The sequence below is a fragment of the Lepus europaeus genome, chromosome 18, assembly GCF_033115175.1.
Source record: "Lepus europaeus isolate LE1 chromosome 18, mLepTim1.pri, whole genome shotgun sequence".
Lineage (NCBI taxonomy): Eukaryota > Metazoa > Chordata > Mammalia > Lagomorpha > Leporidae > Lepus > Lepus europaeus.
This window is the reverse complement of record NC_084844.1, coordinates 58599191-58615507: the sequence shown is the minus strand read 5'-3', so window position 1 is coordinate 58615507 and position 16317 is coordinate 58599191. Positions and strand designations below refer to the sequence as shown.

The following is a 16317-nucleotide window of genomic DNA, read 5'->3' as shown; positions in this document are numbered from 1 at the left end:
CCTTCCACACTTTGTGCATTGCCCGCTTTGTGTTGGCGGCTGTGCCCTTGCTTACGTAGAGCTACTTAACGTCTCTTAGCTGTTTCTAGTCTCTCCTCCATCCTCCATCCCAATGAGAACAGCAAAGCCAGGCCCCGGAATGAGCCTGATCAGGCTGGAGAAGACCCCTTCCTCGTATTTAAGGGGGAGGTCACACAGACATCACTGGCTGTGTCTTTACATCCTGGTCGCATGGGAAAAAGCTAAACATCACCTTCTCCCTTTGTCCAGGCCATCATCTCAGACGGAACCCCAGGGCTCCCAAACCCTAAATCCACATAGACCTCTTTATTTTTTCAAACTTTAAAATTGTAATTAATTTGTTTCTAGTATTTTGGATCAGCATATAAAACTTGTACACTTTCACGGGGTACAGCAAAAGAAATCAACAGAGCAAAGAGGCAGCTGACTGAATGGGCTGAAATATTTTCAAGCTATGCATCTGATGAGTTAATATCCAGAATTTACAAGGAATTAACAAAAACTTACCAACCAATAAAATGCAACCTCTTTTAATGGCTCCCTAGTCTCTTTCCATCACCACTCAATGCCAGTGTTTCCTTTAAAACATTTTTATTTTTTGATTTTGTATGTAGAAAAATACAGAGATCATCTCCACTAAGCAGAGATGATCACTGGTAATAGGTTGGTATCTATCCTGATTTTTGTTTTGTTTTAAAGATTTATTCATTTGTTTGAGAGGCAGAGTTATAGACAGAGAAAGGGAGAGACAGAAAGGTCTTCCATTCACTGGTTCACTCCCCAAATGGCCACAATGGCAAGAGCTGGGCCAGGCTGAAGCCAGGAGCCAGGAGCTTTTCCTAGGTCTCCCATGTGGGTGCTGGAGCCCAAGCACTTGGGCCATCCTCTACTGCTTTCCCAGGCCATAGCAGAGAGCTGGATCAGAAGTGGAGCAGCTGGGACTCAAACTGATGCCCATGAGGGATGCCGGCACTGCAGGTGGAGGCTTAACCTACTACGCCACAACGCTGGCCCTCTGATTTTGTCTTACTGAGAGAAACACAGGAACTCTATCTGTGTCTGTCTATTAATCAATCATCTATCTATCTACCTATCTTATCTATCTTTCTACTTATCTATCATATCTAGCATGTGTCACTATATATATACATACACAGAAGTTGGATTAAATACACATTGCTTATGTATTTACAAACATTTATTTACACATACAAACATATTTTTATTACTTATTTATTTATTTACAAACACATATGCACACTGTTTTGCAAGCTCTTCTGTCTTTCCATGTCCAGACACGATTTACTCAAAATCTACTTAGGTTACTGGGTGGGGATCAGCGGGACAGGGTTTTGAGGGGGTGGAGGCTTGACACTAAGAGAAGGCATTCCGGTCAGTGAATGGCCACCCTGAGACAAGCAGGTGCCCAAAGAATGATTGTCCACAGGTTGAGTAAAACATTAATTTCTCACCAGATTTTATTTGGAATTCACCATGATTATTTTATTAGAGGAATTTTTAGATCAAGGTTGGAAGCATCGTTCTCCCCTCCGACCCAGCTAACTCAGGCTCCTAGCCACATTTTAATTGTGAGTTTGAAAGTCCTACCACGGCCCATCGACTGGCATGACTGACTCCTGGAGATGCCCGCGAGCCCAGAAAGACCCCGTAGGGGAGGTGGTGGTGTGCAGGCGACGCTTTCAGGCTTGTTTTGTGGATGTGGGATGTTCAGTAGATCTGGATAAGCTTGAGGAACAACCCACGCTTTAAGGAACTTTTTTTTTTTTTTCCCATCAAACTTTCTGGGATTTATGCATCACCACACAAAAATTTCCCATGAATTCCATGACCAAGAGGGAAAACAATGCTGCTTCTCATAAGCAGTTCAATCTCTTGGCTCGAGAAGCTGTGGCTGAGGAGGGATCACACCCCAGGTCAGGATCATGGTGATGATGCGCCCTCGTTCTCTGTGAAGGAACGGCGCAGAACCACAGCGGCAGGTGCAGGTTCCATGTGAGGGCCGTGGGGGAGCTGAAGAGAAGAATGGGGGTGGCGCTTTGGCCCAGTGGTAGTTAAGTCTTCCTGTGGCGCTGGTATCCCATATGGGCGCTGGTTCTAGTCCTTGCTGCTCCTCTTCCAATCCAGCTCTCTGCTATGGCCTGGGAAAGCAGTAGAGGATGGCCAAGTGCTTGGGCCCCTGCGCCCCCGTGGGAGACCCAGAGGAAGCTCCAGGCTCCTGCCTTCGGATCAGCACAGCTCCAGCCATTGTGGCTATTTGGGGAGTGAACCCGCGGATGGAAGACTTCTTTATCTGTCTCTCCCTCTCACTGTCTGTAACTCTACCTCTCCAATAAATAAATAAATCTTAAAAAACAAAAAAGAGCGGGGTGGTAGGGTCACTGCCCATTGTAACCCTGGGGACCGAAATGGTTGCTGAGACGGCTACCATTTTTTTAAAAGATTTATTTATTTATTTGAAAGTCAGAGTTAGAGAGAGAAGGAGAGGCAGAGAGAGAGAGAGAGAGAGAGAGAGAGAGAGAGAAATCTTCCATCTGCTGGTTCACTGCCCAGACAACTGCAACAGCCAGAGCTGAGCTGATCCGAAGCCAGGAGCCAGGAGCTTCCTCCGGGTCTTCCCATGCAGGTGCAGGGACCTAAAGACTTTGGCCATCTTCTACTGCTTTCCCAGGCCATAGCAGAGAGCTGGATTGGAAATGGAGTAGCCAGGACTAGAACCAGCGCCCATATGGAAGGCTGGCACTGCAGGTGGTGGCTTCACCCGCTATGCCACAGCACCGGCCCCGACCTGCCATTTTTAATACAGGTTGCAACAGTGCACCGGCTTGGAACGTCCCCATTATCCAAAATGGACCCCCGAGTCATGCTCCTGATGGCCAGCTAAGAGAAAACCCCCAAGCCCGGCAGCTCCTCCTGCTCAAAGTCGTCTCCTTTAGGCAGAGCAGGTGCACACCCTCCCCCACTCCAGCCACCCTTCTCTGTCAATGCATTCAGAGTCGTTTCAATGGTATAACTGAGATGGCTTCTAGCATCAACTTCTCTTAATCTGTAAAGGAAATCATCTCACGAGTCACCATAGACCCAATTTGCCGGAACTGGGATCAGCCCTGGCCTTCTCCAGCGCCTCTCAGCTCTTGGAATGGACGTCTCCATCTGGATTTTCAGCTCCACGACCCCTACATTTTACTAATAGTCTTGATCAAGACTAACTCTGCAACAGCAGGTGTAGTTTTAATCTTTGAGTGGCACAGAGGATCCAAGTGGGTTTGTTGCATGCTCTGGGTGGGGCATGGGCATAGGTGCCAATCTGATTCACATCTTCCCACAGCTCACGCCTGGCTTCTGTCTCCCTTACAGGCTACTGACCCAGGAGCCCGAGGTATGGTTCTTATTCACATGCCCAAAAGCTTGTTGGTTCTTCCTCCTTGAAGATAGTCATTGATCTCTAGGTCCAAAGGACTCAGTTTTTAAATTGACAAAATACTTTAACATTTGTGATAAAACACACATAACATAAAAGTTGCATTTTAGCCATTTTGTAGAGTACGGTTTGGTGGCGTCTAGTGCGTTACATTGTTTTGTAACCATCACCATCCTCCATCTGCAGAACTTTTTCATCTTCCCCAACACTTTGGCCATTAAACATGGACTTCCTGTTTCTTTCTCCCCCTGCCCTTGGCAACCACTATTCTAGTTTCTTTCCAGGTATCTCCTGTAAGTGGAATCACATAGTAGTGGTCTTTGTGTGACTGGTTTATTTCACTTAGCATAGCATCCTCAAGGTGTATCCATGGGAATAGTGCTGCTGTGGGCATGGGTGTAGAATATGGCCTTGAGATAATTGTAGTCACATGCAGATAACACAGGCAAGTGAGTATCTGTGTATCAAGTCCCATTCAATCCCATCACGTGTGTGGGTTCACATCCACTACCAAACTCAAAACACAGAATGAAGATGCCAGGGCATCTCAGTTTGGACCAACTGCATTTCAAAGGCTCCCTAATCCACATGTATTGGTCTGCACAGTTCTGGAATCAAACTGAACAGCCAAAACCTGTGATGACCTGTTGGCCAAAGAGCCTATTAATTCCATCAATCTGAGTATCTGTGTTAATTAATCAGCACTCCGAGAAGCCATGCCATGGGCCAGGTGGTGGCGGGCAATGTACCACCTTTGCCTCCAGCGGCTCGTGACCCTGGGAACCTGGTTATCAGCAGCCCTCGTTAGTCCACCAGAGTATTGGCTCCAATATGGGAACTTGAGAGCTAGAGAAGAAGCACTTGGCTCTGAGATGCATGTTGACATCTTTGGAGAAGGTGGAGGCCCAGTCAGCTAGCAGTAGCTTTTACAGGGATTAAAACGGAATCTCAGATTCCTGGGAAGGGGTGAAATTTGGGAACTTGGCATAGCTCCAGGTGAACTCTGACTATTGGGATCACTCCTTGGATCCAAGGGGCTTGGGAATCCCACATGAGTCATCTGGGCTGACCTCACAAGTCCTCCAGTGTTGGGGGGCGGTTGCTCTGCCCCTTCAGGCACTTCTGTCCCAGCATTCTACCCAGAGGCTGGCCCTGTCACCCACACCCAGCTGGCTCGAGAGATGGATGGAATACCAGCAACCCACAGGCGTTCTTTGTCAGCTAAAAACACCCTGGCAGTAGATGGCAGGATAAAAAGCCTTCTGTCCCCCAAAGCCTACGCTTTTATTGTGGGGGACAGTTCTCTATACACTAATGCTCCTGCGAGAAGTGCAGATTTTCTGCAAAATGTGTGGCTTCGTGGGCTTGCAATTGCTGGCTTCCTTGGAGAGGCCATTCTCACTGCTATTTGGGGCCTCACTCCTTCCCTCCCACCCATGTCCCAGCCAAGCACAAGCAGATGCATAGTGCGTTTTGATCTAGTGGGTCAGGAGGTATGCACAAGAGTCTGTGCATTTAGCATATACTGGCTGTAACCATGCATATTCTTAAGGTGCACTTCACTTGTTTCTTTTTGGTGTTGTTCATGTGGCTCCTTGAAGGTCTAACCTTAACCGTGGGACTTGGCGCCATATTTCTTTTGGGCGGAGCTTCTCCAGGGGTTGGTAGAGTTTAGGACAGCCAGTGTCCATCCTAAAAGAAGACATTAGAGGTTCAGTAGCGGAGCATGGGGGGATGCACCTGGCCATGATGGGCACTCTCATTAATTCAGTAGCCACCCCTCAGCTGAGCTCCTCAGGAGGAGCCTTTGTTTGGAAATCTGAGATCCTGAGTCTCATTGCACCCCAGGAGGTGCAACAGGGCCGGCACTCACAAATCCTCCTGGCAGCCAGGCTCGCCCGGCAGGGCCCTGCTTCTCAGAAATCAATTTTGGGCTAAGGGAGCAGAGGCATTAACTGACTCTTCCAGGAACACATTCACAGAGCATCTCTTCGAGTGAGCGCATCTGGGCTCCTGCATTGTTTATGCTTGCAGACACGGAAGTAAATATTTCAGATGAGCAACGAGCCAAAGAGTGGAGCCAGAATTACTCAGCGGCCTCCTATTTGATCACACAAGCCTGCAACTGGTCTTCCAGTGCCTTTGCTACCAGCTTGTCTCTGCTGCTCTCTTCCTTGCTTGCAAACCTTTCATGACTTTTCACTTCCCTGGGAACAACAGCTGGCCTGGTGCTCCAGTTTCCCCTTTGCAAGAACCCCTTGCTTATCTCCCCACTGCCACAGTGACCTTTCTTCCCAGGGCCCATCCAGACCAAGGACAAGCCCCGGCTCTCCAAGTCCCCTGGTTGGAAAGACTCCTTCCTCCACGTGCAGCCCCTGTGGGCTATGCCCACAGGGCTATGCCTCTCTCTCTCTGTGCTCTCACCTTCTGTGACATGGGATTCCTGCATAGCAGCCAAGAGAGCAACAGCTGGCCTCACTGTGGCCTCTCTCTCTGTCCCTTGCTGTACCTGCTTCCTCTGAAGACTTTCGGTCTTCAAACTCAAGGGAAGAGACCCATCAGGGAGGCTTGGGCTCAGCCAGACTGCTCTGGGGCCCACACATTCATCCCTGCGCCAACTTGCTTTCTTTCTGGGCCGATCCTGCAGCACATTTTGCAAACCTTGATAATAGCATTTGTGTTAGCTTCCTTGGGCTCCTGTGTGAAGTACTGCAGGCTGGTGGCTTCCACCAACAAGATTTGTTTCTATAGCCCTGGAGGCTGCACATTCGAGGGCAAAGTGTCAGCACGGTTGATTTTTTTCTGGATTGCTGATGGCATCTTCTCCTGTGTCCTCATATAGTGCTTCCTCTGGGTGGGTCTGTGTCCTAATCTCATCTTTCTTTGGAGGGGGGAGGAGAAGGAGACAGACAGACAGACACACACACACACACAGAGAGAGAGAGAGAGAGAGAGAGAGAGAGAGAATCTTACAGACACTGGTTCACTCCCCAAAAGCCTGCAACAGCCAGAAGCCAGAAACCACCCACCACATGGGTCTCAGGAGCTCAGGTACCTGGGCATCTACCTGTTGCATCTCAGGTGCATTAGCGGGAAGCTGGATCAGAAGCAGAGCAACTAGGGGTTCTTACCAGTACTCTGACATTGGATGCAGCTGTCCTAAGTGGTGGCTTAACCCATTGCACCCAAATGCCCACCCCTCATCTCGTCTTCTTAAAGGGACACAAATCAGATTGGATTAGGGTCCACCCATATTAACTCATTTTGACTTAATTATCATATGAAGACTCCCAGATCCACCCATAAGCATATTCTGAGGTGCAGGGGCTAGGACTGTTATGAGCACCTGTCTCTCTTCCTGGCTGAGAGAGACAGTTTCTGGGTCAGCCCTGTGTCCTCAGGATCAAGTTCAGCTGTGATTTCGCAGAGTCCAGTGATTATCTGAGTTCAGCAGAAGACAGGAGACATCTCTCTGTTCCCCCATCTGCGTGAGTTAGCAAGGGGACTCAGGAAACAAGACTCAGTAGACCCTCCAGTCACCGGCTCTGTCTCCAGCAACCAGAGGACTCCCGGAGGCCTGGGAACTAGTGGGCTTTGAGCGAGCTGGTCCAGGCACAGGAGACGGTGTGTACCTGTCTCAGAAGTGAGGAGGAACACATAAGGGTTTACAGGCTGTCATGGGGCCCAAGACATGCCTTGTGCAAGTGTGAGGGCATTCCCAAACATTCATGGAAAAATGGACTGAAAAGATTTGTAGAGTTTGGTGCAAACATTGTTGAAATCTATGCACCATTTTTTCACAATATGCATTGTCCAGGAAATGTTTGAGGACAACTCACATGCATAAACTTCCATTTTTGTGGGGTGCCAAAGTAAACATCTTTTCATCCCACTTTCTGTGAACTTCTGGAGGTACCCTTGTGGAGGTCGGTGAGGGATCCGAGAACAGTATCTGTAGTAGTAGTCATCCAGTGCGGTTGGGATGCTATGGCTTTTGGCCTGTGTGGCCACAGGGCTAAGCCCAGGAGCCGGTAGGAGGTGCACAGAGAAAGAGCAGTGAGATCCAGGCTTGGCAGGCCCCTTAGCTTGCAACAGAGTTCTCAAGAAGCAGCCTGGTCCCTCCCTCATTATTGCTTTTTTGAAATCAAGAAGACAGAGCAGGTCCTGCTTCCAGGGTCCTTGTCTTGGTAAATATTACCACCCACTGCCCCACAGAAATGTGACCGCCATCCAGAGCCCTGTCCCCTTAGGGACCCATCACCAAAGCCCGGCCATGCTGTCATCTGAGGACCTTGGAGCCCACCTGCCTTCACTACTGGTCTCCCGTCTTCCTGCCTTGAACTACATTCCTTCCCCTGCAACTGATTTTGTACCAACCAATCAGAGATACTTTTTCAAAGTGTGAGTCCTGCACCTGCTTGGGCTTTTCCCCTGGAGCTCTCCAGGCTAAGTCCAAAATCCATGTGACCTCTAAGCTGTGCAAGCCCAAGCCTCTGTCACCTCCCACGGCGCCACCACCATCCTTAGATTGGCCGGAGGGAGTGACATTCGAGCTCTACACTCAGCTCTGGCTCTTCCTGGCTCTTCTACCTGCCTTATTCTCATGTGCCATTCTCAGGTTTTTAAAAGGAACAAGGGGCCAGCTCTGTGGTGCAGTAGGTTAATCCTCTGCCCGTGGCACTGGCATCCCATATAGGTGCCAGTTCTAGTCCGGGCTGCCCCTCTTCCAATCCAGATCTCTGCTATGGTCTGGGAAAGCAGTAGAAGATGGCCCAAGTCCTTGGGCCCCTGCACCTGCCTGGGAGACCTGGAAGAAGCTCCAGGCTCCTGGCTTCAGATCTGCGCTGCTCTGGCTATTGTGGCCATCTGGGGAGTGAACCAGCAGATGGAAGACCTCTCTCTCTCTCTCTCTCTCTCTCTCTCTCTCTCTCTCTGTCTCTCCTTTCTCTCTGTAACTCTGACTTTCAAATAAACTAAATAGATCTTTTTTAAAAAATACAAGAAAATGGAAACACATATTCTCATACACACCTGTACAAGGAGGAAGAAAGGGAGGGAGGAATGGCCCGCTGGCCTGGGTTGGTTCTTCCTCCTCTCTCCCTGGAGGCTGGGCAGGGCACAGCGGTGCTCAGTAGTGCGGGAGCCATGGGAATGTGCGGGTTGGAGGGAGCCCAGAGCAGGAGTGGAATGTGGCGACTTCTGGGCTGTTCAGAAACAACCCCCCAAACCAGGTGTTATCAGTGGGAGGGGACTGCTATTTGTTGTGTGTCTGTTATAACCCGAGGGGTCTTTTTTGCCTTCTCCTTGGGAAGTGAGTCCAATTTGCCCATTGTCTCTGTGCCTCCACACCCTACTGGAAGCCTCCAGAACCAATGGGAAATACACAGAAAGGTCAGAGCCCAACCCAGCTCATAGCTTGCCCATGTGGGAAATGGTGAGTGAAGGCTCATTCTGCACTTCCCAGAGCTCTGGGCGGTGCAGTCACCTGGTGTTAGACACCAGAGTATGCCAGGTGACCCACACCAGGGCGCAGGGACCATGCCCACGTGACCTGTGCACCCACAGTCCTCAAAGGCTTAACAGTTAAAAGCCTTGCATGTCCCCCTGGAGAACTCTATTCCAGAGTGGCAGGTGCAGTGACCAGAGAGGTCTGTGATACAGCTGGGGAGGGCAGAGCCACTCAGGGGACAAACAGCTCAGGACAAACAGCCACTCAGGCTTCGTAGTGAAAGAAAATAGGTTGGATACGTGCCAGTGAAACTCCATCAGCATCCCCTGGAGGGATTAAGACAGGAAGCTGCCAGGTTAACAAGGAGGGAGCAGTCAGTGGCAACGACACTTTTGGGGACAAAAAAGCAGGAGGACAAAGAATAAAGGAAATTCACCGATGAAGAATGCCGAAAGTTGCCTGATGGATGTCACAGAACCTTCCAGAAGCTCAGGAATGGCAGCCCCAGGGACCTCTAGCAGTGGAGCTCAAAAAAGAGAACAGTTCCAGAAAAGCTGTGGAAGAAGTTGAAGTTGAAGATCACCCCCATCCCCTGTCCTCCACCCTCTTCCCCCGATGTCCCGCTCTACCCTGCACAGCCCAGAGGCTGATGGAGAACCAGAAACTGCTCTCCCCAGAAAGGGTTAAACTGAAGGTTTGCAGCCCCAGAGACAGGAGGCACAATGAGCTAATGCTCAAATGGCCTTTCTGGATCACTGCCTGCTGGCAGTGAGGAGGTGATGGCCCTGAACTGATGAAGAGGAAGCAGGAGGAGATGACGCGTGCGTGGCCCGGTTACTGAGATGGGCTTGGTGGGTGCTGAGGTGGGAACGAGAGGCGAGGGTGAAGTGGGCTCGGAGGGCAAGGAGGATGCCACACTGGGGCTCAGACCACCGTGAAAGACCCTCGCTGGGTTCTCACTCAAGAAAGGGAAAAGATGAAAGGTACAGTTATGGAACTCTTCTCTGCCCTGCCCTGGGATGTCTGGTTGGGAGTCTAGAAAAGCCGGTGGCCAGCAGCCCAGCAAAAAGTGAGAGGTCCTCCCTCCCCATTTTCTCCTCCTACTCGGTACCTGGGCCACTTGCTGTTAGAGACTCAGGATACCACTCTCTGTGGTCTGTGGACCGAGAGATAGGAGGCCTTGACCTTAACCCAGGGGCTAGCATGGGACCAGGTGCTTGGATAGGAAGTAGGAAAGAAACCCAGGCTGTAACTCAGCTTGTTTGTGTCCAAGGACATCGCCAATCTTCATCAATTGGTTTTGGGCAGAGAGGAACATTACATGGATGAGAGCCAAGCCCTAATTCTCTGAATTATTTGAAGGAATCCTAGCCAACAAGTGACTTGAACCAGAAAATGCATCAGCTCTTAAGAGATTTCTCTGTCTCTTCATCAACCTTCAAGCCCTGCGTAGGCTGCTTGTTGGGACAGCCTCTTCTGGGAAGCTGTGAGCCAATACCCTCACCTGCAGGCCTGCAGCCTCCCCTAGACCCTTGCTCCTCCACCTCCTCCCATCCTTCCTTCAGGTCCTAGCTCTCTCCCATCTGAAGCTGGCCAGAGCACCCCAGCCCGGGGAAGATAAGGATGGGGTAGGTAAGGCTGGGGAAGACAAGGTTCCTTGCCAGTGCTAAGTGACCTGTGAATTCCAGCTGTTCTTTTGTGTTCCTTGTGATGGGACGCCATGGTGGGTGGGCCTTTGACCTACAAGGGAAGGGGGACTGGTTCCAGGGGCTTGGTGGGCGGGGCAGAGAAGATAATGCCTTGGAGTTTTTCATCCTTCTTTATTCAGCTCCAAGGCACACCTGGCAACAGAGAGGCTTCTTTTGCTGAGTCTCAGAGGAGACATTGAAACTCTGATGTCATTGGAAACATCCTATGGATGTCTGGTCCAGACATGGCTTAATCATCTGTTCTACTGACTTCTTCTTCTTCTTTTTTTTTTCATCTACTTGAAAGGCAGAGTGGTGGTGGTGGGGGGGTGGGGAGGAGGGAGGGAGGGAGGGAGAGAGAGAGAGAGAGAGAGAGAGGGAGAAATATCTTTCATCCACTGGTTCACTTCCTCCAGTGCCTACAATAGCCAGGGTTGAGCCAGGCCACAGCCAGGAACTCCATCCCGTTCTCCCACGTGGGTTGCAGGGGCCCAAGCACTTGACCCCATCATCTTCTTCCTCCCAGGATGCAGCAGCAGGAAGTTGGATCAGAAGCAGAGAAACTGGGACTTGAACCAGGCACTCCAGTAGGAGTTGCAGGTGTCACAATGCTCACTCCTGACTTTTTAAAAATTTGCAGGAAACCACATAGAACGTAAAACTTACCCTGTTAGTTATCTATAAGGGTGCATGGTGGCGGCATCTACTACATTCACAGTGTTGTGCAAACTTCTACCGACCTTGAAAGTCCGGTCTCCCAGCTGCACTCTCTACGCACAGCCTCTTCCTTCCTGGGAGCAGGATCTTTGTTCCAGCTGAGATTTTGAAGGTGGTAGTGACTTAGATCCCAGCCTCCGTGCAGCAGACGCACGCTCTTCAGCCTCCTGACGTCTGGTCCTGAAGCTCCTCTCTCTCTCTCTCTTTTTTTTTTTTTTGACAGGCAGAGTGGACAGTGAGAGAGAGAGAGAGAGAGAGAGAGAGAGAGAAAGGTCTTCCTTTTGCCATTGGTTCACCCTCCAATGGCTGCCGCGGCCGGCGCACCGCGCTGATCTGAAGGCAGGAGCCAGGTGCTTCTCCTGGTCTCCCATGCAGGTGCAGGGCCCAAGCACTTGGGCCATCCTCCACTGCCTTCCCGGGCCACAGCAGAGAGCTGGCCTGGAAGAGGGGCAACCGGGACAGAACCCGGCACCCCGACTGGGACTAGAACCTGGTGTGCCGGCGCCGCAAGGCGGAGGATTAGCCTAGTGAGCCGTGGCGCCGGCCCGAAGCTCCTCTCAATCCGACCCCACTCATCGAGGCAGACCGTTGGCTTCCTGGGCCACTCTTGCTGCAGAGCCCCCATTGGTCTCTCTCTGCACTATTGTTCTCTGGCCCCTGTTCAGCCTACTTGAGTACATTCCAGAAGCCTCTTTCCTCTTCTGTGGGAGAACCCATCCAAATATCTGAAAGGTCACCCAGTAGCAGAAACCTGACTTGGGTCTCTAGCCATTCACTTGTGGGCTCAAGTGTAAAATCCAGGGAGAATCAGTCGTATTCTCTGACCCTTCTTCCTCGTCTATGAAACGCGGGTTGTATCTTCAGGTTGTTCTGAGGTTGGGAAGTAACGCACAAGAACCGGCCAGCGTGGTTTTCATGGGACACAAGGGACTGTGCAAGTCCTCATCGTGTCAAGACAGAGCAGACGTCTCTGCCTGCACAGCCCCACTGCCCCCCAGGTCCCTTCAGAGGTCAAGGTTGCCGTGCGTTCCCCTGCACTGATGCTTCCCGCTGCCGTCAGATGGCTGTTCAGTCCAGAGCCCCTGGCTTTCCGTTTGCATTCCAAAAACCGGTCTGTGCTCCAGTCTGGCTCAGGAGAGTTGGTGAAGTGGAGGCAGTCATTACCCACCCAGCAGCAGAGCCTTTGGGTGTTGTTTCTATAACAGCCTATGATTATTTATGTAACAGCTTATGATTATGTAACTGCTTACAGCCCCAAATGGACTCCAGACATGTCTGTGTAAGGGGGACGGGGTGGGCTCTGGCTGCAGCAGAAAGGCATCCTTGGCGGGCCCCTCCCCGGCGTGGGCTGTGGCTTTAAGGGGGAGGAAGTGTTGTGTGCTGGGCAGAAGAATCAGGTAAGTGATGTTAGCCAATCAGGAGCTGGGCAGATGGCTTGTGGAGGAGATGGGGCTGAGAACAGAGCCTGAGCAGAAGAGATGCTTTTCAAACAACGCAATAGCAGAGCTTGACAGCTGTATGCACCCAGTATCACTTCTCTCCTACAGCGCCAGAATCCCCATTTTTAAATAAAAAGGTTTACTGGGGCCGGCATTGTGGTGTAGTGGGTTAAGCTTCTGCCTGCGGTGCCAGAACCCCATAAGGGTGTCTGTTAGTATCCCAGCTGCTCCTCTTCTTATCCAGCTCTCTGCTATGGCCTAGGAAAGCAGTAGAAGATGGCCCAACTGCTTGGGCCCCTGCGTCCATGTGAGAGACCCAGAGGAAGCTCCTGGCTCCTGGCTTTGGATTGGCCCAGCTCCAGCCGTCGTGGAGTTTGGGAGTGAACCAGTGGATGGAAGACCTTTCTCTCTGTCTCTCCCTCCCTCTCTCTGTAACTATCATGGTTTACTTGTTTTATTTGGAAGGCAAAGTTACATAAAAGAGACAGTGAGAGAGATCTTCATTCTGCTGGTTTACTCCCTAGAGGGTGGAGGTCAACGTGAGTTAGCATAGAAGTTGGATCGCACAGAGGGAGAGTCTGGCAGTGTGAAATAAAGGGCCAGCATCTGCCCCAGACTCTCTCTCCTCTGAGCATTTCCGGTGCCAAGGAGAACTCTCCCTGTACTCACAACCTCCTCTCTCAAGCCAGGTGATATCAAAGAAGAGTAGAAATGGTGGAGTGCTTTCCATCTCGAATTTACCAACCTCTTGCTTTCTCACAAAGTCCAACCTATGACCTCCCATTCAATGGGTGCTATGTGCTATGCTTGCCAAGGTCTGGATGCCTCCCTAGTCTGTCTGTCAATCCCTACCCACCAATCCTCCTCTCTCGCAGAGTGCTGTAGCATCGCTTATTCTCGGCAGCCTCTGTACTCCTGCCAGAACCAATCTTTCTAAAGCACCACATGGTCATGCACACTGCAGTGCTCCTCAGTGCCAACCCCCTCCTTGTCTCTCTGCTGCCTACAGGTGGAGGTGCAACCTGAGATATAATGCTTCCACCTTGACCTAGACCTTGCTCAGGGATCCACCTCATGGCACAAGCCGCCTCCTTCACTGTGAACTCCATTCTCTCTCAACTCAGGTGTGCGCAAAATCCTTGCTTCCTTCATCTCTGTGAAGCCCCTGCCAATCATCTTGGGACAACATGGACGGTCCCTCCTCAAGCCTGCTACTGTGTCTGGCCCAGAGCCCCATGTCACCCATGTCCATGCTGTATACATCTCGTGGAGAAACCCAACTTGTAACCGTGTTTCTATGTTATTCGCGGCACCTTGCAGAGTTTTCAGCATTCATTGGGTGCCCAAGCAATAACTGTCATGAAAGGAATTCGTTTACAGAATAAAAGAGAGCAGCAAATCAAGAGGTGGATATGTTGGAAGCACCAAGGGCAGAAGAAAAAGGGGAAAACAGAGTTTGAATATTTGCAAGGCATAATGGGAAAATGGAGACTTTTTCCCCACCTTTCCCTTCCTAGAGTTTGGGTTGGGATTTGAGAGGACAGAAATGTAACACTGCACTTTGCCTAAACAAAGCCTTGGTTTTGTCATCTGTGATGGGGGGGGGGGGAGCCAGAGTGGGTGGGAGTGGAGCCAACAATGCCTTCTTTGCACCCCTGTTTCTGCACTCCAGGGAGTTGAGTTTGCCAGCAAGCGAATGCGGGGTGGGGGGGGCAGTCACCACCCAGACTCTGTAGAGGAATAAGAGTTCCCCCGGGGCAGAGGTTACAAGGCATTCTGACACAAGACAACTTTTGGACTTTTACCTTGAAAATCCTTTCCTTCTAATGTTTAAAAATATTTAGAGGCTGGCATTGTGGCACAGAGAGTGAGACCTCTGCTTGCAATGCTGGCATCCTATAGCAGAGTGCTGGTTTGACTCTCAGCTGCTTTGCTTCCAATCCAGCTTCCTGCTAATGTGCCTGGGAAGGCAGCAGAAGATGGCCTAAGTGCTTGGGTCCCTGCCACTCATGTGGGAGACCTGGATGGAGTTCCTGGCTCCTGGCTTTGGTCTGGCCCAGCCCTGGCTATTGCAACCACTGGGGGAGTGAACCAGCAGATGGAGATCTCTGACTCTCTGTCTCTGTCTTACCACCCCATCCTCCCTGGCACTCTGCCTTTCAAATATGTAAATAAATCTTAAAAAAAAAAAGATTCAGTAGGTACATGCTGTGTGCTTGCTAGGAAGCTATTCAGCAGGCAGAGATTATGAAAATACGATCCTTTAAGACACTCACAGTCTGGTGAAGAAATGTAAACACGCAGAGAGAATTCCCACAGAACTCAGGCAGCCACGCAAGTGTTCGGGGAACAAAGAGCAAACAGTGAGTACTTTAAGATTAGGATCAGACGCATACAACAGACACCCTCGAAATGACATTGGCTTACGCTGCCCGTAAGTTTATTTTCTCTTGACATAAAGACTGTCCAGAGTGGGTGATTCAGTTGGGATGATGGCTCGCAGGCGTCAGCATGCTGGGCTTTTATCTTCCACTCCCACGTCTGCAGCGTGTGCCTTCCTTGTCTCTGGGTCTCAGGAGGCTAAGGCAGCTTCAGCCGAGACATCCCCTTCTTGGCCCCGGGAGAGAAGGAAAGACCAAGTTCTGTCCATTTCAGGCAGCCCTGAGGGGTCGCTGCTCTCTGTACAGAAAGCCCTGAACCGCATTCCTGCTCGTGGCTCAGTGGGCACAGCTTAGTCTCCTGGAAGTACGCTTTCCCCCTCCCTTCCCTTCCTGCCCCTTCCCTTCCTCCTTTCTTTTCCACTTCCTCTTTCCATCTCTTCCTTCCTCTTTTCTTTGCTATCAGCAATGTGCCCAGATAAAATCCGGGCTTCTATTTCCAAGCAGGGAAGGGCTAACACAGCCAACCAGCAGTTTGTGCCACACTAGCCCCATTGGAGCAGCTTTGGGCAACCCATTTGGATCACATAGCTGACATTGTTTAGAGTTGCCTATATACCTCCCACATTGTAGAAGGAGTTCTAGGGCCCAAGGTCACAAGGTCTGGGTTTTGGGAGGAGGCGGGCCAGAGTAGAACAATGGAGATGCACAATTAGGGATCTGCAAACTGGTTTTCTGCTTGAATTCTGACACACATCTCTTCTCCCCTCCAGGACACAGAAAGAAACACGTGAGAACACACCAGGTGCTTCCTACCCCTAAGACAGAACTCCCTGGTAACACCCAATGGGAGAGTGAAGTTTTGGTCAAGGGGCCTCACCAAGTCCCCTGATCCAGGATGGGCAGTCCAGAGCAGATGGGACTGGACTCAGTCCCCCAGCCTTGGAGGCAGGGGATTGGGAACTGAGGGAACCTGAGCATGGCTAATCTATGCAGTGAATGCAACGATCCTACTCTGCCTTGGGTTTGACTCAATGCACTTCTCAGATGCCCATCCTTCAATCAGATGTCAAGTTTCTGTCAGGAATCATCTCACTCTGGGCTGTTTCCATACTTTCCTGACTTCTCAGCCGAGGCCGAAGAGGGCACACAGGGAGTAGAGTGTTCTCTTCTGTGAAGTGTGGTA

At 50.7% G+C, this 16317-nt stretch overlaps 1 protein-coding gene across 1 annotated transcript in view; it reads left to right on the top strand.

Annotated features, from left to right (window-relative positions):
- The window catches only part of CDRT4 (CMT1A duplicated region transcript 4), an 81640-nt gene extending 65716 nt beyond the window's left edge, over positions 1-15924 (top strand). Inside the window, exon 5 of the transcript XR_009864296.1 lies at positions 15905-15924. The gene's annotated coding sequence lies outside the window, so the exon portion shown is untranslated. The remainder of the gene's footprint in view (positions 1-15904) is intronic.
- Positions 15925-16317: the final 393 nt, after the last annotated feature.